This window comes from Parambassis ranga, chromosome 15 (assembly GCF_900634625.1).
Source record: "Parambassis ranga chromosome 15, fParRan2.1, whole genome shotgun sequence".
In the NCBI taxonomy this organism is placed as follows: domain Eukaryota; kingdom Metazoa; phylum Chordata; class Actinopteri; family Ambassidae; genus Parambassis; species Parambassis ranga.
Window position 1 is genome coordinate 5,640,275 of NC_041035.1, and position 24,015 is coordinate 5,664,289.

Consider the following 24,015-nt stretch of genomic DNA (forward strand, 5'->3'; position numbering starts at 1 on the left):
CTCTTAGCGTTATTTATCTCACCCCCCTCCCTTTTTTTCTACCGATACACTATAGAACCATTGTACAATGTGCAGTGTTAAACGGAAAATGTAGCCTGATATGTGGCATGTGGGCACCCGGAGACCAAATGCCAACCCAGTGATTATCAGAGCCACAGCTGCCCACATGTGAGAGGAAGGGGTGGAAAGGGTTGCTTTTAATGAGACTATTTATATAACATAATTAACTAGCATTTTGAGCTCCCTTCCATGACATCTGGAAATCTAGAAGAACTTTTTTTCTAAGAAGTCCATTATCATCATCATGGCAAAAGATTCAAATATGAGCCTAGTACTTCTTTCCACTAAACACTTGATAACACAATGCAAACACATGTTGCTGCCTCATACAGAACTATTGTACTGAAAGGCTTTTATTATGAAACACATTCAACATCCTGTCTCCATCCTGTCCTGACATGTTTGGAGCTCTGTGTGTGTGTGCGTGTGTGTGAGTGTGTGTGAGTGTGTAGCCACTGAAGCGGTTGATATCAGCAAGTTCTATGCACACAAAGTGAGATGATACACACACACACAGACGCAACAAAGGAAGTGTGACGAGTAATCAATATTTACTGTTTCTGCCATTAATTTGAAATCCATCACGTTAATGTTGTTATCATGTAAATGGGGCTGTGTTACACTGTCCACTCAGCACTTTGAATATATATATATGCTGATCAAGTTTATTAAATTAGTTTTTATCATCATGATGACATTGGATCATCTTAGTGAGTTAATTCATTTCCTGAGCACTGTGCAAGTCATTGATGAACACACTAATGGACATGCTGCAGATATAATTAGAGATGTTACAACCACCTAAAAGAATCCTGAATAGGAAGTCTAGAACACTACAGATGGGAGATGAATGACACACATCACGCCTATCCCTCTCAAAAAGCTGATCTGCTTCATAACAGAACATCTGGGAAGCATTAAGCCAGTCATGTGGATGTAAAGGCACAGGTGATGTATGAGGTGTATGGTGACTGTGTGTAAGTGTGGCAGTCAGTCAAACGCACCGAGGAAGTCCAGGGCCTTATTTAGACAGACGCCTGGAGTTATGGATCTATTTATTTAGAAATGTATTGTTTGAAAACTGATATGTTTTTTATTGTTGTGGATACATTCTCTAGTTACCTTACTACAAAAATTAACTACAGCTGGTACCATCAATCTTATTATATCATCATAATCCTATTTATCAAAGTCAAACACATTCTTTACCTCTTTTTTACATGAAACAAGTAAATATTTCTAACTTCAACTTTCACTTAATCATCACACATAATGTGTGCAGTGTAACTATGTGATAAAGCTGATTTGAGGTAATGTAATTAGAAATGTATTCATGACTTTTAGTAAGTAGGTCTTCTGAAGAGCTGTTTTGCATCTGTGTGGGTGGTTCTGACTGTCCAATCATGCCTCTAGAGGCTGCATGGGGAACTGCAGTTTTTACACCTGCACAGCCCCAGATGTTGCAGTTTTCTTGCCCATGAAAACGGTTACAGGACTAAGGTTGGATCTTGGCCTGACACACACAGTTTCCTTTCCTCCTATTTTATTCAGCACTTCAAACAATAAGGACTTTGGTGAACGGGGAATCTTTTTAATATTGCCAGCTGACAATTCTCACTGCAGGACAAAAAAAAAATGATCATACGCTTAATGAAACAATCTTTTGTTATTTGGCCTTTGTGTTATTCTTTCACTTGTTATAAGTGTTTCAAAGTGTTGCGGTGTTATTGTTATTACCAAAAGAAATGATGGTCAAAATTATCAAGTGTGCACATTTTAGTAGAACGACACTTTTACAACTAAAATTGAAGCGATTATTGATACAACCCAGCAGCTTGGTGTCTTCATGGTAATTCTACTACACAATTTTGATGCCAGCAAACATTTTGTGCATCTGCAGCGTCTCTTGTGTATCCGCAGGATTAAAAAAACAAAAAAATGTTTCTGTGTGTTTCCTTTAGTGTATTGTTTCATAATGTGTGTACTCACTGTGTAGAATAGAGATGCTATTAGGCAGGAAACAGCTCCCGCAAGACCCTTTTTAATCAACTGGCCCAATCATTGTTGTGGAAATAATTATAAAAGAGTGTGTGTTTGTATGAGTGCGTGTGAGGGAAGGCAAGAACAAAATAAAAGAGCAAAGATGAGAGATGGGAGAAAAGGCAGATAATTATACAGCTTTTCTCAACAGATGCTGCCTATGGAGTCAATATGATGTATGGAGGGAGACAACAACTCTCACAACACGCATACACACAATTAACATGTATGCCAATGCTGCAGTGTATTTGTTTTGTGTGGAGGAGCGGGGATGTTGGAGCACATGTACGTGAAGTGTGTGACTATGTGTATGATCAATGTGTCTTTTCGTGTGTGTGTGTGTTTGTGTCACCATGGGAGCTGTAGAAATGTGCACCAGCAAGCATCGCAGCCATTTCACTGAGGAATGACGTCAGTGTTAACTCAAAAGTGGGCCGCAGCACAGCTGTGTCTGTGTGAGTGTGAACAAGGTTATTTATAAGGTGATTTACTGTAAATGTGCGTTAGGACTATTTCAGTGTGAATTAAAGTTGTGTATACATCATCCTTGATGCTCCTATATTTGTAACTTTGTGTGTGTGTGCTGTACAAACTAGGCACACATCATTTCTCACATTTTGAAACAGAAAACCTTTGATTCTTCCATCTGTTCAGTATGTAATTTTAGGCCTAAGAAAACAGAGTTTTTAAGTCGTACATCACAGAAAGCAGTGAAAATATGTTTGTGTGTGTGTGTTCACAGCAACATCAACCTCTTGTGTAGCAGCAGACAGATTTTGAGTCAGGAAAATGATGCCCTGAAGCTAACACTGTCACAGTCACCTTCAGCCATGCAAACCGGCATCCCCCCCTCCCATTGCAGGTACAAACACACAAAAACATCCCTGCCGTCTGCACACTGCTGAGTGTGATGACCAGCTCTAGGTTTTAATGCCACCTGAACAGATGTTTTATTTCATCATCTATTGGTGCGTGTAAAGCTCGAGCTGTCTTCAGACTTCTTGATCAATTATTTATCGCCACCTCACACATTAGTATTCAGAGGTGCGATTTAAAAAGCTATTATTGATTATGATACAAACAGGAATACAGTGGAATACTGACATAAACACAATAAACACAAAACACAAACACAAATAAACACAATAATGCACTTTTTGTTTCTTTATTGTTAACAGGAACACCTTTCTACCAATCAGCCTTCAACCTGCTTAAACATTGGCATGTTGCAGTGTGTCTCCATAGCCTCTTTATTAGTGAATTGCACATAATCAGTCACTCTGTGTACATTGATTGCTATGCATGCATAAATTTACTTCTTGTCCACCTGTCAAACATTTGTGTCCATTTCATTATTATTACAGAGCTAGCAATAACAATGTGGCAATTGATATGAGAGTTTTATTTTGACGATTGATAATTGATTTGCATGGTACTGGAGTTGTTGTTTGATGTCTACAAATATAACTTAAATGTGCTTATAGCAGAGTTTCTCCTGTTTAATTTGATATGCAATAATTATAATCATTTTTAATAAAAATGTACATGGTAGTGCAGTTTTTCATGGCTTTTATTGTTGAGTGCATGCAAAAGCTCCCATAAAAAGGGTGCTGTGGGCTGGTTGCTGCTGCCGACTTTGGTAGCTAAATGCTAAGTGAGGGCTTATTTAATTTTCAGAAATTTAAAATGCGTGTTTTTTTTCTGCAGTAACCTTTTTTTCATAAAGTATGACCTTTATGCATGGCTTCTGCTGGACGTTGGATACGGTAAAGGGAAGACAGAAAAAAAAGGGGAAGAGATGACATGTTTTGACACCTCAGAGCATGTTTTCAACACTCCACTAACCACTAACAAACTCACCTTTTTTACCCTTTGTTAAGCTGTGCCTACCTTCTGTGCTTATATATCTCACATGTGCAAGCGCATTTTTGTTCACTATGAACTCCGCTTTATTTTCCCCACACAGACAGGAAATATATTTAACCAAAAAAAGAGACAGGCACTTTGTGTTATAGAACAGCAGTCACACATATAAAATAACTGCCAGAAAGCACAAAGGTGTGAAGAGACTTCAGTCCATCACAACCTCTCCTAAAAGCAAACCAGCAGCCTAACTGAAAACACAGCTAAGCTATGTCCTATATGCTTCCACACACACATACACACACACACAATGACCTTTGCCTCTCACAGCCAAGGTGTATTCTATGTGACATTGATGCCTTTGAAGTGAACTGAGCCACATGCACAAACAACCTGCATTTTCCATTTCCTCCTTTTTGTTCTCGGCTCACTCTGTACCTTTCATTCTGTCATGCCTGTGAATGCTGGAAATGCACAGTCAAACAGTCAGAATGCTTCCTTTGTGATAACCTGGAGGCGCATTTCTCTGTATAAACAATGTCCCAGAGTTACTGCCTACCTATATAATATACTATCATTATCCTGCGTCTGTGAAGTCAGTATTGGGAGCAACTGAGGAAGAAGTTAGTTGAGTTTTGCATGAAGTTTTGTGCCACCTTTGAGATGATGTGCCTCCATGATTCATTATTTCTAGATAATTCAGTTTTTTAGAAATAATGTGCACTGTCCACCTTGGTGGCTTTTCAAACCCTTAAACATATTTTCTATTTTCCAAATAGTTTTTGCCCTCATCTAAAATACGTATTATTTGAAAAAGAAAATATATAAGACCTATGAACAACAAATTTTGTATCTCGGTGCTTTTTAGTGTGTGATCCTAAACAAATGGCTACAACTACATATTATTGACTGACCACTCCATGCATTAATTCAATAAAAAACTTTGTAAAAAGTTGCAAGCAGAAAGCTTGATCTGTCTGAATGAATGTTTAGCTGTGAAAACTGAGTAAACGTTTTGAGACTCATGTTTCTTAGGGTTTTCAGAATTTGTCTTATGTTTAGACTCTGTATATTGCTGTTATTGTGATAGCTTTGTGATCCATAGTTGTTAATAGCTTAGGTTCTTTTATTTTGAAACATCTGTCCTCTTGTGTATGCTTTATCTGTTTCCTGTTAAGTGGCCCCACCAGTTTTCTTGAGCCTCATCTACTGTTTTAAGCCATTTTTAAGAAGTCGCCATCTTAGTTGGTGCAAACACTTTTAATCTGGGGCCTAATTATTAGTGTATGCTAAAAAAATACGATAAATTGTGCCTTTTGTCAGCTGGCTTTATAGAAAGCCTCTCCTTTCCTTCTCTGTTGCTGTGTGTTCATTAAAAAAGGTAAATGTATTAGTAATGGCTGAGTGTGTGGCTTTCTGAATGGGAAGCTGTTGGCTGCATTTAAAAATCTTGACTTGGCTTTCAAATATTTAACGTTGATCTTTTTGTGATTTTCCATTTTCTGTTGCATTTCAGGGAGCAAAGACGTTTTGCCTTGTTAAAGCCTCATTTTTCTAAACTCTTCTTCGTGTGAATCTGCTCCAGACTCTTTTTTTTTTTTTTTTTTTGTAATTAGCACCGTCTAAATGGGTCAGAGCTTTGGTCTGATGTGACATTATACAGTATCCCCAGTCAGCTGGCATGTACCCAGCGTCATTAAAGTCTTTCATACTCGCTGCTATAATGTCAAAAACAAACAGCACATTTTCTGCAGGGCGCTGATAACATGTAAGTCAATTAAAAACCCCATCATGTCGGCATACTTGCAGGAGGCAGAACAGCTGAGCGGTGAGTGCGACTGCTCTGTAAACAAAAGGTCAGCCAGCCTGTGCGTATTAACGGTCATGTATCCTGCCTCTGATTAAAAGGGCACCAATCGCTGCAGAGTGCAATGTCAGCCAAATTTGTCCAGTATTGAATTATGTAAATCTAAATTACCTGTCACAACACACAGACTACAAGCAAATATTTACTCCTGTAGCCTTGTTTGTTGTGTTAAGTTTGTATATGTCAACATGTAACAAAATCTGTAATTTTACACACACACACATTTAGAGGCTGCTCCACCCGTTATTAATGTGAGTGAAAGTAAATCATGTTGATGAGGCTCTTTCTCTGTACAGGTGATGGATACAGCCTGAGGGAGTACACACACACACACACACATACACAGACATGCACACCTGTGTCCCACTCTTAGTCCCAGCTCCACACTGTCCTGCTTCATCCTCCCCCTTCCTCCATGATGAAGTACACTGAGGCACAAGCCTGATATGTTTCTGTTTCTTCACTTCCCTTTGTGTTTCCTCCTCATCCCTCACTTCCTGTCCGCACTTTCATCCGAAGAGCTCACCTGCAGACTGGATGAACACACTCCTCTGTATCACGACCTCCTTTTTAACACTGCTGTGTTTACGACAACAGACAGAATGGAAATACGAGTAAAGGTTGTAGGACCAGTCACTTCATAATAAGGGTCAGATTATAAAAAAAGAAGTGAGGTGTTCTAAAAGAGGTCCTTTTTGAAAGTTTATGTAGAATGTAATAAAAAAACATGTCAGGACAGACAAGGAGGAGGAAGAAGAAGAGAGGCTGAATCTGTCATTAAGTGTCTGCTAACACGCACACATCTACACAAATGAACACAATGGGTCCATTTTCACCTAACTTAACTGTAAGTGGTTTTCCATCACCCAATCGCACAACAAAAAGTGCTGATAGACCAACTGACCTGTTTGTTCTGTTTCCTCTACTTTTTTTTTTATTCCAGCCAGACTATACCACCATTATATCCTCTCCAACCACTTGATGGACACGTACACACTTTCAAAACATTCACTTCACATTTAAATGGAAACCAGGCTAATAAACACAGGTAAAAATCCAGCCATCACCCTGACATGGTCATGTAAACGGCTGTCAGATTTCTGAGTACCCACCTCAAAAACTACTATCCAGTTTGTGCTTGCTGCTATTTTTCAGTTTTTTTAAACTTCATGTTGACTTATTGATGAGGTTTGACTGTTTTTTCCTCTTTTTTTGTATTGGATCAGGGCGAGTACAGTCTGTCCACCCGAAAGAAAATTGCCAAGAAGTGTTCATAAAAATGTTTTTTTTTTACTCGCCTGTGGTTTAACTGATGTAAAACAACATGGCATCTCTTCTCTCTGGCAATCATTGACTCCTGTGACCGCATGTCTTTCAAAGTTTTCCTCTCCATAGGCTAGGTCATACTCACTCTTTCATTCTAACTGCCTCCTGAGCTTCTTTCTCCTTTCCTTCCCTTCCATCTATCCATCCATCTTTTCCCAGCTGTATTCCCGGTGTGACCTTGCCACAGTAAACAAACATGTCAGCTGTACACTGACCTCACACACAAACACACACGATGAAGTACACTCAAATATAAACTAACACAGAAAGCCAGCATGTACTGATCTCACATGCATATCAGATGACCTTTAAGGCTCACATGTGCACAGGGATGCAGAATGGCACATTTCCTCCACTCACACACTTACACAGTGACCTGACCCACCGTCCCACCGGAGCACAGAGTGTTCCTGTTTGTCTTTCGCACTGTTGAACACTGTCGAGAAAACCTGAGATACAGGAGTGGCGTGGTTAAGAAAAGTGGATATTTTTTTTTAAAATCCTTTCCTCAAACGGTAGCAGTAGCTTGTTGCAGTTCAGCCTCTTTACGCCCTGCCTTTTAAATGAAGCACTTCTGCATTTATAATTCATCATTCGCTTCAAATGAAGGGTGTTTAAATGACCTTGTCCCAAAGCCACAGAGAGGATTGCAAGAAATCCAAATGAATGTAACCCTGGTTAACAGAAAGTCTAATAATGAGGCAACCTGTATGAAACCTTGCAACAAAGCAGAACCCCAGCTTCAATCATCAGTCGTCTAACCTGGGGCGATGCCTTTCAACTTCCTCAGAGGTGAATTCTTACATAATCCTCCTTCCAGCAGAATTCAGCAGACCTCATTATGGTCACACTGAACAGGCAGAAAAAGAGCAAAACTGGATCAGATGATGATCAGCAGCTAGATGCTAGCAAGACATGGGGACTTTGGACTAGGGAAGTCAGTGCTTGTTAGCATCTCAACAGCAGCTAAACGCACTGTATTAACTGAGGGCAAGAGTCAAGATGACCTGTAGTTCATAATCAGAGGGTGATTAGCCTATTTAACAACCAACCAATTTTATTTCTCCAGGCAATGATGTCCAAGGGAATGTGGTCCACAGAAAAGAGGACTGCAGCATGGATTATATGAATGGAGAGCAGCAATTGATGCTGTCCTGTCACAGTTGTACTCCTTGGCCCTTGAAGTTGTGATTGTCCAAGCCTTGGCTCCTAACCCAAGGAATCCTGGGATATCTGGGACATCTACAAAAACAATGCAGCTCTATTAGGGGATATTAATATTTTCCATACATTTACTTACGTAAATGCATCAAAAATATTATTTAATAAAAAATTATTAAAAAGGCAAAACTGGAATACATTTCCTACCTGCAACTATGTAACTATATTATTTTCTATGTACTACAACCCTGTCTAGTAAGAAAAAGTATGAAATGTGATGGAAGCAGCAGTTTGCTAAAAGTTCATGCTGATCCAAGCAGCTTCATGTTTTCTCTAAAAGTCTTTGGTACGCACACGCAACATTTATTTTGCAGTCTTATGAGCCTCGTAAGTTTTAAAAAAAAAGAATAATCTGATTGATTTCAGAAGTCTTGCTTCACCTTATGTTGCTTTATAGGATCAGAGTAATAACAACTGTAGAGATAAAAAGGAAAACAGCGATGGGTTTGGGTATATTTAATGGCAGTGCATCAGCTTGAATCACTGGTTGTGTTTCACCTGTTCTAGTGTGTGTGAGCACGCTCTGAACTCATCTGTGTGAGCAGCTGGTGTTCTTGTAGGATGCTGCTTCCCCCTCTGCCATATCACTTTTTCAAGATGTTTTTTTTTCACATGTCCAGCCCACCTGCTGTTATTGGACAGTGTCCACCATAAGAAAATTTGTCCATCTATATGTGTCATTAGCCATTAGCAGCCACCAGGACAAACTGAATTTCCTTCATGTTTTCTGACATATCCACTTGGAAAACTAAAAAAAAAAAAAAAAGAAAGCCCAGTGTGTTCTCAGTTGTTTAATCAACACACAATCATTTGTGAGCATGTGCTTTGAAGATGCAAAGGCTTTCATCTTGCAGCAGCACCAGAGTAGCTCTCACAGGGCTCAGAGCATTACCAGCATGAAGCAGCGTTCTCCTCCACAGAGAGGTCTGCAGAGGGTCACATGTACAATCCAGAAGCAGCCAAACAACAAGCTGTCCCAAACACCAGCCAGTAAAACTGTTGGTAGTGTTGCCATAGGCTGAAATTACATGAGAGTCCTCCCTTATCAAAACACACAGGTGGTCACAGCTTGTCAGAAATTCAATGTCTCTGTTGCCTATTATCTCTCCGGTAAGTCTCAGAATATCACACTAATGACTGTATTCAACCATCTTTCTGTGATGTTTTCGTACACTTACTAAAGTTTTAATAACAACATTTTGGCCACAAATGTATACGTAAAAGGTTTTGCATTTTTCCACATAATATATCAATGAACTGTCTGAACTTTTTGTTCTATTCATTAACTATTTTAGGAGATAAATATGTGAGGAACAGGTGAAAAAAAAGATTGCAAGGACAAACATAAAATGGTTAAGATGATTTAACACTGCAGCTTGTAAAGTCTGATAACGTAACTGAATTAGTCTGTGCACCGGCTTGACTTTTCAAACTTTCATAGCCAAGAATAGTGTGTGACCTTGTTAATAATTAGATATCACTGCTTGCCGTTCGTTGTGTAAAAACCTGGAGACAGAGTCATAGCTTCCTCTGAGGTTGGTTTTATTTAAAGTCCCAAACCCACTGAGAGAGAAGCATCAGAAATATTGGCGTTGGCTCCGTGGGTAAGGTGCCATCCTTCCATTTTTATCTTCTCTATATGCTTCGGTCTCTTTTACTCTGTGCGACTTTGTCTTTTTTTTATAAACACAAGACCATCACATTCTTAATTCAATACTTGCAGGTGTCAAGGCCCGCTGACTTTCAGAACTTTGGGATTTGATACTTTTTATAATTCGTTTTAACTCTTAATGCTCTGCACTGTGTGTGCAACCAGCACACTGAAAGTAGACATGGACACACACAGGGTAGAGAGGGGAAGAGGAGTAACCAGTAAATGACAGCAAATGACTCTTACAATGATAAAAATGTAACAAGAGTATATTTATAAAAGGTAGAATAAGTGCCAGTGGTCTCCTGGCCCTTTGCTTTTCTTATGGAAGTCTATGTGGCCCTAAATAAAAAAAAAGTCCCTAGTATACAAAGACATATGCCTGTATGACTGTGTAAGACAGCAGAGATCTTTGGATCACCACTAGAGAAGCTAATTATTTTTCAGTCATTATACGGCTTGACTCAACGTTTTAGTAGTTTGTAGTAGGGGTGGGACGGTTCAGAAAAAAAATCTGAACCGTTCGGTACACGTGTTTCGGTTCTGGACATGCGCATCAAGTAATACAGGGAGGCGTTTTTACCACAGCATAGAGATGAGTGTTGGCAACTTGGCGTCTCTCTCTACATTTGGCATTCGGCTTTTCAAACCTTTTTTTTTTTTTATCAAAAGCTACTAGTGACTCGACTGTCCATGAGCTCCTCCCCCGCATCAGCGCATTCACAGCCGGTCACTCTCACTATAGCTTCACGTTTCAGCTGCAGGCAGAGCAGAGAGACCCACAGCACTCTGCGTCCAATCGGCAGAGTGCTGTGGGTCTATGGCTATGTATTTTATGCTCATCTGGTATTTCCAGAGTGTTAAAAGTAGAAAAAACCTCAACAATGTAAACCGAACCGAAAACCGTGACCTCAGAACCGTGATACGAACCGAACCGTGGATTTAGTGAACCGTTCCACCCCTACTGTGTAGTAACTACAGGTAAATGTATTTAGGGGCATCATACAGTAAAACATTACAAAGAATGAAACTAAAATTCTGGTTGGTAACAATGATAAGGTTTGGACACATTTACCCAATTACACATGACGCAACAACTTCCAGTCACAGTCTGCCTTTTCAGCATGCATGCCTGTTATCCCACTTCCTTCTGTGAGTGTTGTCAGTATGTAAAGCAAGAGCACAGCAACCCACATGGTAATGTCTGGACTACTTCAGCTCCGTACACTATGACAGGAGAAGGGGAGTGATAAGAGAAGAGATGATGTTGGAGCGACAGCCCTAGAAAAGATGACAACCCAACAGACACAGACTAAGGTTCTGATAAGTTTTAGTGTTGCTCTTGTACCACTCACAACCCGAGTCTGAAGCAAGGCAAAAGCCACAGATGAGCAATATACACCCCACCGGCCTTACATACATAGACACACAGGGACAGGAGGGTAAAGAGAAGCGACAGCAATGACTTTCATTAAGACCAAGCTGCTGTGGCCCATCTGGGATTTAAGCTAGTGTGTATTTTTTACACCAATATAAAAAGAAAAACCTATAATAATAGATGTTTTTTCCTATATCCTCCAGCCCTACCATCTACCCTTCAGAGAGTGTCATGAACACACACACTTTACATGAAGGTGAGAAGGCTAAAGCACAGGCTGTTGCTCGCACAGAGGAAAGGAACACTGTGAGCAACAATCAGACCTATTATGGTGTCAAAACCAAGTTTAAACTTCTGGAGCTGAAGCCAAGGCATATGTCCCCAAAACTGCAGTTTCTTCAGCGTCCACTTGAGTCTGGTTCTGAAAGAGAGTCCATCCCACTGACCCATATGTTAAAACTGTACATCAACTTTACAGTTTGTCAACAAACTGACAAAGATAATGACCACCATAATATATATAAATTATGTAAAATTTGGGCAAATACTCTACATACTAGGCTTCCACAGTGAGTGCATTTACAGGCCGATGTTTTAAGGTGCTCTTACTTCACCTTCCCAGACAGCTGACAGCTTCAGAAGAGTGGGATGGAGAGGTCATAACCCTGGGACCGTTCTCCAGCTGCGCTGCGCTCTGACCTTGGTCACTTTTAGATGGTAATTAATTAAACCACATGGTTCCTGACTTTTGCTCAGCTCCTACCTGCCAGTTCCAGACAAAGAGGGAGAACATTAATGGTTGAAGTTGCACGCGTCTCTGAGAAAGTGTTTGTTGCGTGTGAGAGATGCATCAGACTGAGTGATGTATGAGGGGTGTCGGAGTACAGCAGGGCATCATCCGACAACTAGGTCTCTTCCACACACACACACACCCGCACACACACACAGATGCTCACAGAGAGCTAGGTCAGCAGTGAGGGGCCTCTGAGCCAGCAGTAGGTTAAAGTCTTAATGACGGACATTTCTCTGTGGAAACTTCTTTCCATATGTTACACAGAGACTCCCTCGAATCATCATTTTTCACCTTGTTAGAGGAGCTTCTCTGGCTTAAGACAGCAAGTAACAGAGGAGGGCGAGGGGGAAGGAAAGGAGAAAGCAGAAGAGGTGCGTTTATCTCAATCGGCCGATGCGTTTCTTTATTTTGTCCTCCTTGTGGATACGAAAAAGAAGAGAGGACAGGAGAGCTGAAGTGACAAGACGAGAGATAAAATGTGAAATAAGAGATAGATAGGAGGAGAGGAGGCAGACAGGAAACAGGGGCAGGGCTGTTATATTTTGTCAGTTTTAATCCATATTTTAGGGTGCATTTGTGTTTGGTGTATTTCCCTATAGTGAATCTGAATTTCCCTGCACCTCAGACAGGGTTATTCTGATGGATGACGCACCAGAGCAGAACACCTGTCACAGAAACAGCTCGTCTGACAAAAAGCTCATGTATTCCACAGAAGGAGGAGCACAGAGACTAGATCCAGCCTGCCACGGGCTGATCCAGCACTCACTAGGAAACACCTTCTGTGCATCTGGTATAGAAAAGACACAAAGTTAAGTTGTCAATACTTACTATATGTAGAAGAGGAAGAAGTTATGCATCCTTAATGCAAGAAAGGCCAAAACGTAGAAAGTCTCGTCTCCCTCCCTGAGATGTATAATCACACCTTTTTTCAGATAAATCTGCAGGACTTTGAAAGTCTAATGATCCCACTCTGCGGTTTGATTTATCTGCCTGCTCTGTGATGCATCTGATGCATACATAATGCAGAAAAACAGTAATGTCACGGTGTGAGAAATGACAAAGAGGGTGCATCTGCATGTGCAGAGAAGGTTGCACACCGCTGTCACCCTGTCTTTTCTCTCTCAACTAGCAGCTTCCTGACCCCTTCCTTGCCGTTTCAGGTTATTACCAGTCAGCTTGTAAGAGTGTGGGGGCTCCAGCTGACGCCATCTTGGCGATACCAAACAATAACAGCCAACTGAGGAAAAGTCTTGAGTGGTCTTGCAGAACTGAATGATCATAGAGGCTCTGTCAGAGCTAGCTCAAACAATGAGCAGTCTGGAAGTGAACATAGGCCTACCTGCCCTAAACGTTTAGTAATTTGCTAACTGTAAGAAGGAGTGTAAAAAGTGTGAGTGTACACAGAGGCACCTGTGTACCATATTTTCCAGACTGTAAGACTGACTATATGTTACATAAAGGACACCTATTGAGTGCAGTGTTTATGCTTCATGTAGCTGAATAGCCATCAATGTGTTATGTTAGCATACTGTACACCTATTCAGCCTGTTGTTCTCTATTCTATTGTTATTATTATAACTTCCCTTTTAGGATGGAATGTCTGTTCTTGGTCTCAGATTTGGTCAAATAAATGTCCCCCAAAAATGCGATTGGCTGGTGTGGCTTATACTCCGGTGCGACCTATAGTCCAGAAAATACAGCAGATCAACCTTTCCAGTTAGTTAAACAACATAGCAGTTCTTATAATAAAGAGCTTATAGCAAAAAGTCTGCTTGCAAAGTTGAATTTATGCAGGGAATAAATAAATAATAATAATCTTATTAATCTAATCATAGTGTCCATTTTAAAGGTTCAGGAGGTGGTTTAATGATTAAAAAAAAAGTCTAGCTGTTACCAGTGCAAAATGTATCTGGTCTTTATGTTTTTTAATTACACTGTTTCACATGGAGATATCAGAGGATTCAAGATTGCTGAGCAGAGCTTTGCACTTGTCGTGCAGCTGTGTCAATACAAACATTTGAATCTTCATCTTTTTACTAAGCTGCAGGCCTTCAGTTTATGAAGAGATTGTTGTTCTTTCTGGTATCAAAGAAAAGATAAATCATCTTTCCCAGTAATTAAAACTGCTCATTGGCTTAAAAAAAAGTAAACAACAGAAAGTCAAGCTGTGGAAAAGCTGCAGTGCCAAAAGAAACCTCAGAAGGATATCACATTTTCGGAAGATTTCTTTCACATTATCTTCTGGCAGCCCGACCTCTCTTCAGGTCATAATCCTGTGATAACCCCTCAGGGGAAGAGAATGTTCAGAAAGAAGGAAGGGAGTAAGAAGAGCAACACATATATACAAAAGGCTTTTCAGGAAGAGAATGAAAGTGAGGAAAGAAAGAAAGTTATTATGACGAATTGCTAGTGTTTAATTTCAGAATACTACTTTACTTCATTCTGTGAGATTTCTTGGCTTTGACACAGCACAGCATAAATAACACTGGGGAGAAAACTGTGTGTGTGTGTGTGTGTGTGTTTTGAATACCCTCCTCTGATTTACTCCGTGTCCCAGTCTCTTTCTACCACCTTGCTCAGAGGCACACAGCTACATTTTCCTGTTTACTTCCCCATCAAACATTTGTCAACTCCTTCACAGATTCAATCTGACAACCCTATATCCTTTTTACTTCTGTTTACCTTCATTGTCTCCCAGTGTTTCTGTCATTTGCATATCAACCCTGCATTCCCCCACCCCCCTTCCATATTTTTTTTTTTGTAATCCAACACAACACAGGCATCATCCAAAAGATTATGGAGCCATATTGTGTGACATGACAAACAATTTCCATAGATCACGGCTGAATAGCTGCAATAAACACCTCTTGAGAATGAAAAATGCCTTGATTGAACTCTGAATAGAATTTGATTGCACTATATGCAAATTGAGAAATGAAGAGATGGGCAATAATTCAAGGCGCTATCAGGCATCCTGTTAATTGATTTCATCTTTTGGTTTGTCTGTCTGCGTACTGATCAGAGTTCAGTTGTCACAAACCTTTTATATTTTTTGCCTCAGATGTCAACTCTATGCAGCTACAGTGCAACATACATGCATGTAAAACAGACAGAGCCATAAGGGAACATGGCCATGATATATGGAAATTTTAGATGGTTATGATAATATGAAAGTATCCGGTAAGTGGCAAAGTAATCTAATACTACTATTAAAACACTAACAGATTTTTTTTCTTGCAGTTATATGCCTTAATAATCTTTCATACCAACAAAAATATGAAATCCATATTTTTTTATTACAAGGGATTTTTGGTTATAATATACAGCTTAATGTTTTGCACAGCTCTATAAGTGTACTCTACAGAGCAGAAAATCCCTTTTAACCTCTGTACCCTGCTAGGTCATCTTCTCCACAGTTCTCCACAAATCCCCTCTCCTTCTTCTACCTCCTTCTCTCCCCAGCACTCCATTGATCTCTGGTATATTTATAATAATGGTTCCACCATTATAAAGGCTATGTGGCTACGGGTTAAGTCGCTGTGTAGTCACTGTTTAATATGCATAGACACACGCATGCTCAGGCAGCCAATTTAATCCAATGTACCAACACAGTCAAGACAGGCATCTGCAATTTATTCAAATTCATGACAGCAAGTTTTTGGTTTGCTTACAGGGAGACTTTGTTCCGTCGGCCACTTTTGTTTGCTTGTTATCCGCAATGAAATTAATCAAGAAAGAAGAAATAAAACAGAAACCAATGAAAACGTTTAAAGGGTGCATAGGTCTGTACAGAATGATGGGTTAAAACTGTCTTCTTAAGGAGATATTCATTGTAAAAGTGTACATTTTCAACAGACGAGGACATTTTTTTATCATTTCTGCTTTGTGCCATCTTAATTTACAAAGAGCCAGAGGCATACAAATTAATACTTACACAACTGTGCAAATTTCCCAGGTGCCCCCTTTATTATGACACCAAAAGTATCCAAATACACCTAGTGGTTGCTGAAATATACTCAATTCATTTTGGGCATGCCATTTTCAAACTGTGTAAACTATCCAGTGCACGTAGACTCTTCACGCTGTGCCTACATGTCAAATCCAGAATGAATCTATCTGATAATACTTTTCATTATTCTGAGGAAATTCTTTAGATTGTGTACACTGAGATATCTTCCAGACTCAAATAAATCACATCTCTTTATTAAAAAATTGTCAAGGAAATGAGAGGTGTACATGTGAGCTTAAGTCTACAGAGCTTTATTTTTGATGATGTGCTTCAGGTAGACCTATCAGCTGTGGTGAAAATAATAGATGCCTTATCCCTGGGTTATAATGAATTATGTAAATCTCTGCCTTTTGTGCACACAGCGATACTATCGGCAACGCTACTCCTGTGAGGTTATTATCAGCAATTACAAGCTCCAGTCCAACGGTTATGATCTGGTTGAAGTTATTGTCCAGAGAAGAGGGTCAGATTTCAGAACAAAAAGTCAGGCAGGAGCCACGTTGTCAGAAGCATTAATCCAGCCAAAGAGCCTGGATTAAGGCCAAAGACTTTGTGATTAATTAAGTGGGAAGAAATACTAGAATTCAGAAATCATGTTGAGATTATACTTAAAGCCTTCGTTGACATCTCTCACAATCATTTACAGCGTACATTGCAAGAGAAAGTAAGCCCCTCTTTGGTTCAATCATATCTGTGTGAGCATGGAACAGCTGCTACTGTACACAGCATCTGCATCTGGCACATGTGGCCAATGGCAACCTGCTGGGAAAATGTGTACTGGACATAATCTCCCTAAGTCAGTCCCAATGCACTCCTGTGATGGTCCACAAACTGTTCAGATGTTGGCTTTGCCATTCAAATACAGTTAGGCCAAGTGGGAGGAAAGGGTGTATGTGCCAAATGTTGGATAGTTTATTATGCATCAGCATGAAGAAAAGCCTGATTTCCATTGGAGTGATTATGGACAAAAGCAAAAAAAATGGTGCAAAAGCTGAAATTGGCCAGCATGCATTAACCAAACAGCACAATCAGCCAAAAGTTCATTTCAGCTTACAAGTCCAAGTCTGTTAATGCAGACAGAAACACAGGCATTAGTGTGTGGATAATTAAACTGTATAAAATTCAGAAGAAAACTGGTACTTCTCCTCTTCCTTTGTTTACCCGTTTTATTCTGCGATCCAGACCTTTCCAAAGCTGATGGCGCTCTTTGCTTTTCGGCTCATTTGTTTAAATATTTTTTGGGACAAATGGAAATGTGACAGCAGGAATTAATTCAGCAGCCTACCACTTTGTGTATCCGTGATGAATGTGAGAGAGAGCATTTTGTTTAGTTGATGTCCTCCCTTTTAAGGCATATTTTTTCCAAAGTTGTGTGATGCAGCTTTGCTATCCTCAAAAATGTTCTATTTCATTCAATGCTGTGCTGTGAGTTTGTGTGCGATTTCAACACAATGTCGAGGGGGACATGTCCCCATATTTAACCCCTTACTGTCTGAATTTCTTTATAGAATCAGAATCAGAATCAGAATTACTTTATTTATCCCCGAGGGGAAATCTTGTTTGTTACAGACACATAGAAATCAAAGATATTGAAATATGAAATAGAAATATATAATAAATATTTAAATACCTAGATAGCATTTAAGTCCCTGAGTTGTTTCTAAAGAAAAAGAAACACATTTGCTACTGTATAAAAACCTTTACATAGTAAAGAGCATGACATGAAGGTACCAGTATGAATGTACAGTGTCTGAGTGACTGTTACAGTTCAGAGTTCAGTAGTTTGATTGAGACAGGCAGGAATGACTTCCTGTGTCTCTCAGTGGTGCATCGTGGGAGTCGGAGTCTGTTGCTGAACAAGCTCCTGTAGCTGGTCAGCACAGTGTTTTTATTGTTTGCAATATACTTTTGTGGGGTGATCCAAGGCAACTCAGGTAACCCTCAACTCATCAATCAACTTGAATTAGTTAGTTGTAAATTAGCGCAAATTTATAGTACAGTTAAAACAAATCAGATCCAGGCACTTAGACATGCAGCTTCTCGAGGCCAAGTCTGCAGGTTGGCATCCAGCTTCCAACCACCAGAAGATGCCTTCCAGCTCATAGACAACATCAAGACTCTACTAAGACTGACTGACTTCAATCATCTAAGTGTATGTACCAAGTGTAATCTACTATCAGCCGACACTGCTACAGCATAGAAATCATCCACATAACAACCTGTACACCGATCTGCTGGATGACCTACATGTTTTTACTCTGACTATGAGGGGAGAGATGCTGTAAGTGATAGGCAAGGAAGCAGAAGCTGGTCACGAGATCCTCGCTGGAGCAAATACAAACTGGTTAGAGTTTGTATTTCATGCATAAACCCCAATGACCCACTCCGCTGACCGATGTGACACTGATGCCAAGGTGCCAGCACGAATTGCTAACTGGTCTGTGGGAAACGCTTTCAAACAGGTAGTTCATGCTCTTCTATCTGTCTTTTCAAGAGCCATTATGCTTTGACTTCTTGCCTGTCCACAGAGATTGCAATTACAGTCTGTATTTAGAAAAAAAAATCTCTGTCTCAAAGCTACAATGTGCAGGGGTCTGAAGCTAGATTGCTAACTTCATCCCAACACACATGTCTCTTGTACATTTGTTTATATATATGTGTGTGTTTTTAACTAAAAATCTTACCAAATGATATTTCTGAAGGTATTTTAAATTACTTTCCATTCACTCATAATAAGCCACAGAAAAGTTTGTCAAAACAATATGAAAGAAAAACGTCAGATATTAATGGCAATAGAAGTCACTTCAATTGCAGCTATTGTTGACAGAAATGTTGTTTTGCTCTCACAATGACATTTCATTTTGATGTTTGGTAAATCACGGGGAGTCAAAAAGCATTTTCAAACTGGAACACTAATAAAACTGACAGTGATGAGAAAAGAGATTTCTAGTGCAGGTGTTATTTCAGTGTTGAATATCATCTGCAGGAGGGGTGTGTAGTCTTTGGAAATACTGTAGAGTGATACAGCTTGAAGTCGGATAAATCTACCTGTTAGAGTAACAGAAGTGGACAAATGTGCAACAGATTTAGGCCACCTGAAAATGCCCAGATAGTATCACTGCAGACTGCTTATTCCATGTGTTTCATCAGCCATTGGTGCAGCGAGCTTTAGTTTTAACCTTAGTTTCATGCTAGTTATTGTAGGTCAGTGAGGGGACAAGTGTGTATGTGTGCGCTTAAGTGGAAGCTGGCAGACTGTCAGAGCAGGAAAATGTGGCAAGACAAATGAGGGGATCATGGCTTCGAGCCCTGGGCAGCACACAAGCCTGATAGATGGGTGAAGACTGACTTAAAACGTCTGGGTTATTGATGGTCGCCCAGCGGCGTTAAAAATACATTGGAGTGCTGAAAGACGCAAGCACACACACACACACTCCTCACACAGAGACTCCTCTGAGGTGTTTCCTTTCGCTTTCTAACAAACAGAACTTCAAAAGTGATTTCTGCTTCACTTTGTATTGACTAGTTTAGTATCACTTTTGTGTAAGTTGTATTTGACAACTGTACGTTAATTAAAAATAATCCTGCTGAGATTCAGTGATTAAAAGTTTTAAAAGTACTTTAATACTTTCTTTATTGAGAACAACACAATGTAACTAAAGTCAGTCGCTCTTCTGTGGAATCAGCCTGTCCAGTTAGGATCAACACTGATTGTGAATCAGTTTCAGCTGCTGTTGTGCAAATGGAACAGACAACAGGTGGAAATGAGAGGCAGTTATCAAGGCAGCCCTATAAAGCAGAGGTTCTGCAGGTGCTGACCACAGACCATTTCTCTGCTCTCATCCTTTCTGCCTGATGTTTGATCACTTTTGCATTTTGTCAGTGCTCTCACCCCTAGAGGTGGCATGAGGCGGTGTCTACAACCCACACAAGTTGCTCAGGTAGTGCAGCTCATCCAGGATGGTGCATCAATGAGAGCTGTGGCAAGGAGATGTGGAGGGGGCCGTAGGAGGCAACAACCCAGCAGCAGGACCGCTACCTCCTCCTTTGTGCAAGGAGGAGCAGGAGGAGCACTCCCAGAGCCCTGCAACATGACCTCCAGCAGACCACTAATATGCATGTTTCTGCTCAAACTGTCAGAAACAGACTCCATGAGGGTGGTATGAGGGCCCGACGTCCACAAGTGGGGCTTGTGTTTACAGCCAAACACTGTGTTTGATTGGCATTTGCCAGACAACACCAAGACTAAGATTCACCATTGGCGCCCTGTGTTTTGGATCAGCCTGTAATGTGATTTTCCACTTTTATTTTAAGGATGGTTTAAAATGCAGACCTTAATGGGTTCATAATTTTGATTTACATTGATCTTGACATTGATTTGTATGTTATTTTGTTCTCAATGTATTATTTTAGTTTTTTATTATTTTCCCTTTTATTTCTTTGAGCAGTGTGAAAGTGTGTCAGTGGGATGAATGAAACTAGACCACAGTGTATACCACAGTATTTTGTACCACTGTCCTGGTTCTCCATCATTACTATTCTGTCCCAGTCACAGAAAGGTTGACACACACACACACACATATGTGTGTGTGTGTGTGTGTGTGTTTACCCACAGTTTAGGTTCAAGTATCTTTATTTTAAATGTATTATATGTTGTATAGCCAAAAGTTCTAAAAGATGGGGTGGATGTTGGAGATTAATAATTTACTACTTCATTCAACAAAAGTTGTTGCTGCATTCAACATCCAGAAAGGAATATCATCAGCACAACATAACTGGGAAAATCACAACATTTCTATACCATCCGCTTTGATACATGCAACCATGCAAGCAGATCTAGCCATGACACACGCACACACACACACACACACACACACTACAATATTACAGCGCTCTCTAACACACATGCACCTCACAACGTTCGTCTGATGACACCTGATTCAATAAACTAGTGTGTAAGGTCACTTTCTGTCAAAACGCACACACACACACACACACACACAGAGTAATTTACACAGAGATGCACATAAGCTGAAATAATATCAGATCACGACGACCAACACTCAGACAGAGCATAGGTTAGCTGCTGAACTGAAGAAAGGTTCTGTGAACTCTGACTCTTAATAACAAGGGTCCACGTCAGATTTCATTTCCTGTGTGACTCTTTGCCCTGACTCTGTCACTTTTTCTTTTCTCTCCTCTGTGATTTTCTCCTCTTTGTTTCTGGAGAAAAGCCTCTATGCGCAGTGTTATCTGGTTTTCATAAAAACACTTTTGATGCATGAACAAAAATAACCTACTGAAATCAAAGCAATTTTACACACATTCTTGTATTTTTAATATATATTGTGCTACAGAATTAAGCTGAAGTTAATCACTTGGTACTCACTTATGCCGCTACTGCACTTGCTTTTAAAAGAAAACAGAAAAATAAAGGGAATTGAGTCATGCTTTAACAACAAGTAGAGGAAGTATGACTGCTGAGTTTTCTATTTAATGAACAAAAGCCACCTGTTTCACGCACAAAAACACAACCTGGATCATTGTGTGAAGCAAAAGCACACCCACGTCCGTCTATTAATGGAATCTTTTCAGAGTCACAAGAAAGATGTTATTTTTCCCGTAATTTCTCCATCTGACTTCATTCTTTATTAAGTTATTGGTAGTAAAGTGGGGCGAAGTGTCATGGCTGAGAAAGCCAATTATCTCCTCCAGTCCGCTGAGACCTGTCTTTAATTATCAACTTTTTATAACTCTGGTCTTAATAATATAGCTGTCGGTGTCTGTGTCTGTCTCTCTGTGGTCTCTCCGTCTGGATTTTCATTGTCTGTGGTTTGATAACTCTGTTTGATGAAACAGCCTGCAGGATGAGTCTCTGACACTGTAACCTTATTTTAACATCCTGTCTTTACGTGTGTGTCTCCGCAGAACTTCATCCTTAGCGCACTCAAAGAAATTAGTTCAAATTCAACCTTAAAATAAATAAATAAATAAATACAAGTTTTACTGTTTTGATTAAGCACAAAGAGATACAACAGATTCAGAGCCCCATTTCTTTATAAAATTATTTTATAAAAGATTTGCATAAGAAAAATCTTGACAGACAGGAGAAGGAATCATTTTCTACCAACAAGAGTGCTGTGCAGTGTGCAAAAAGGCAGCTTTAAAGGGATATTCCTGCCTCTTAAATGGGGCCAGAAACTTAGCAGGAGCAACTGGAGAGGCATTTATTTAAATCTTTCCACAAATTGGTAATTGTTAGTGAAGGAAGAAAAAAAAGCCCCCTGGGGGCCAACAGACACCCAAGAAGCAGTGTTCCATTTTACTGCCTCATTCCTGGCAACAAGAGGTAGCGATGTAATCAAAGTACACTTAGACATCTGGACCCTGGGCAACAGCTCCGGGCAACACATGCAGAGGAAACACTTAACCAGTGCTGATTTGTTGTTATGCCTGGGATGCTGGTATGCTATTGTGATACACAGTGACATGGCCTGCTGCTTTCTGCATCACTCATCCCTTTTCTTTTCCTTGATAGGCTATAATAACCTTACATTTTATACAGTATATGTCTTAAGTAAAAATCTGCTTCCTGCCTGGAGGCTAGAAAAGTTTGATCTGTCTCTCCAACCATAAAACCCTTTTCCTACTGTCAATGTGAAGAAAATGGCCTCTAACAAAAATCTGACAATATATGATGTGATATTTATTTTTTATGTTTAAATATGCATGTACCCTGAGCTTATTCAGCGTTTCCACTACCAGCCATGTTGGAGTCATAATGTTTTTGCCATGGTATCAATGAAAAAGTCTGATATTGCTGAAAAACAGACTACTGCTGTGTTTAACAGACCATTGGATATGACCCTAATTACTGGGGGGGTGAACCTCATCTAAACTTGCATCATCATCCATGAACACATACAGATGCAGCTAGCTGTTCGATGAAATATTGAGCTGATGTTTTCCTGGTGAGGATAGGCTAAGACAGCACCAGCTCTCTCTTCAGAAGTCCGCACAGCCAAATACACACATGCAGCAGTTTAAACATCATGTTTCTGAAAGTCTTCACATACAGCATCTCCATTTAAAATTTAAGGTCCATCTGTGTACATTTTGCTCCCGGCACATTGCTTCATAATGGCATCCAGCCACTCTTACAGTTCAAGTTGCCACCAATGTAGTCACAGGCTCTCAGACACTCTCCAAGAAGCTTCTTGGCTCTGCAGTCTGACATTACATGATGATACGTGTCATGTGTCTCAGTGCTGCTCCTTGACTCCATCTTGCAGGAGACGACTGAGAGATTATTCATTGCAGGATAATGACAGTACAGGCAGCACAAGCGCCAAAGGCTCTTGAAAGACTGCCAGACAGAGCAGTCTGCATCTGTGTGTGCGCGAGTGCTGATGATGGTTTACCGAGCAGAATGTCTGACTGTCTGAAAGAGTTGGAAGTGTCTCTGGCTGCACTTGAACATAATTTGGAGCTCATTCAGACTCAATTTGCTCAGAGAGCGAGAAAAAAAGAGCAAGAGCTAGAGATAAAGAAAGACAAAATGTCAAATGATAAGCAGAAGAGGAGGGGAAAGGTAAACTGAAATACAGACAGAGAAGGAGAAACAAAACTGCCTTATTTGCATATCAGCGACTTCACATGCGGCTGATTAAGAAAGTGCTTATCAGAAATGGGTGCTGCACTTTTCAAGGGCATGTTGACACATTGACTTTATTGCCCTCTCCTGCCACCTGCTCATCTCCCTGCCGGCTCTGAAGACGTTATAACTGAACATCAAGGTTCATTTTAT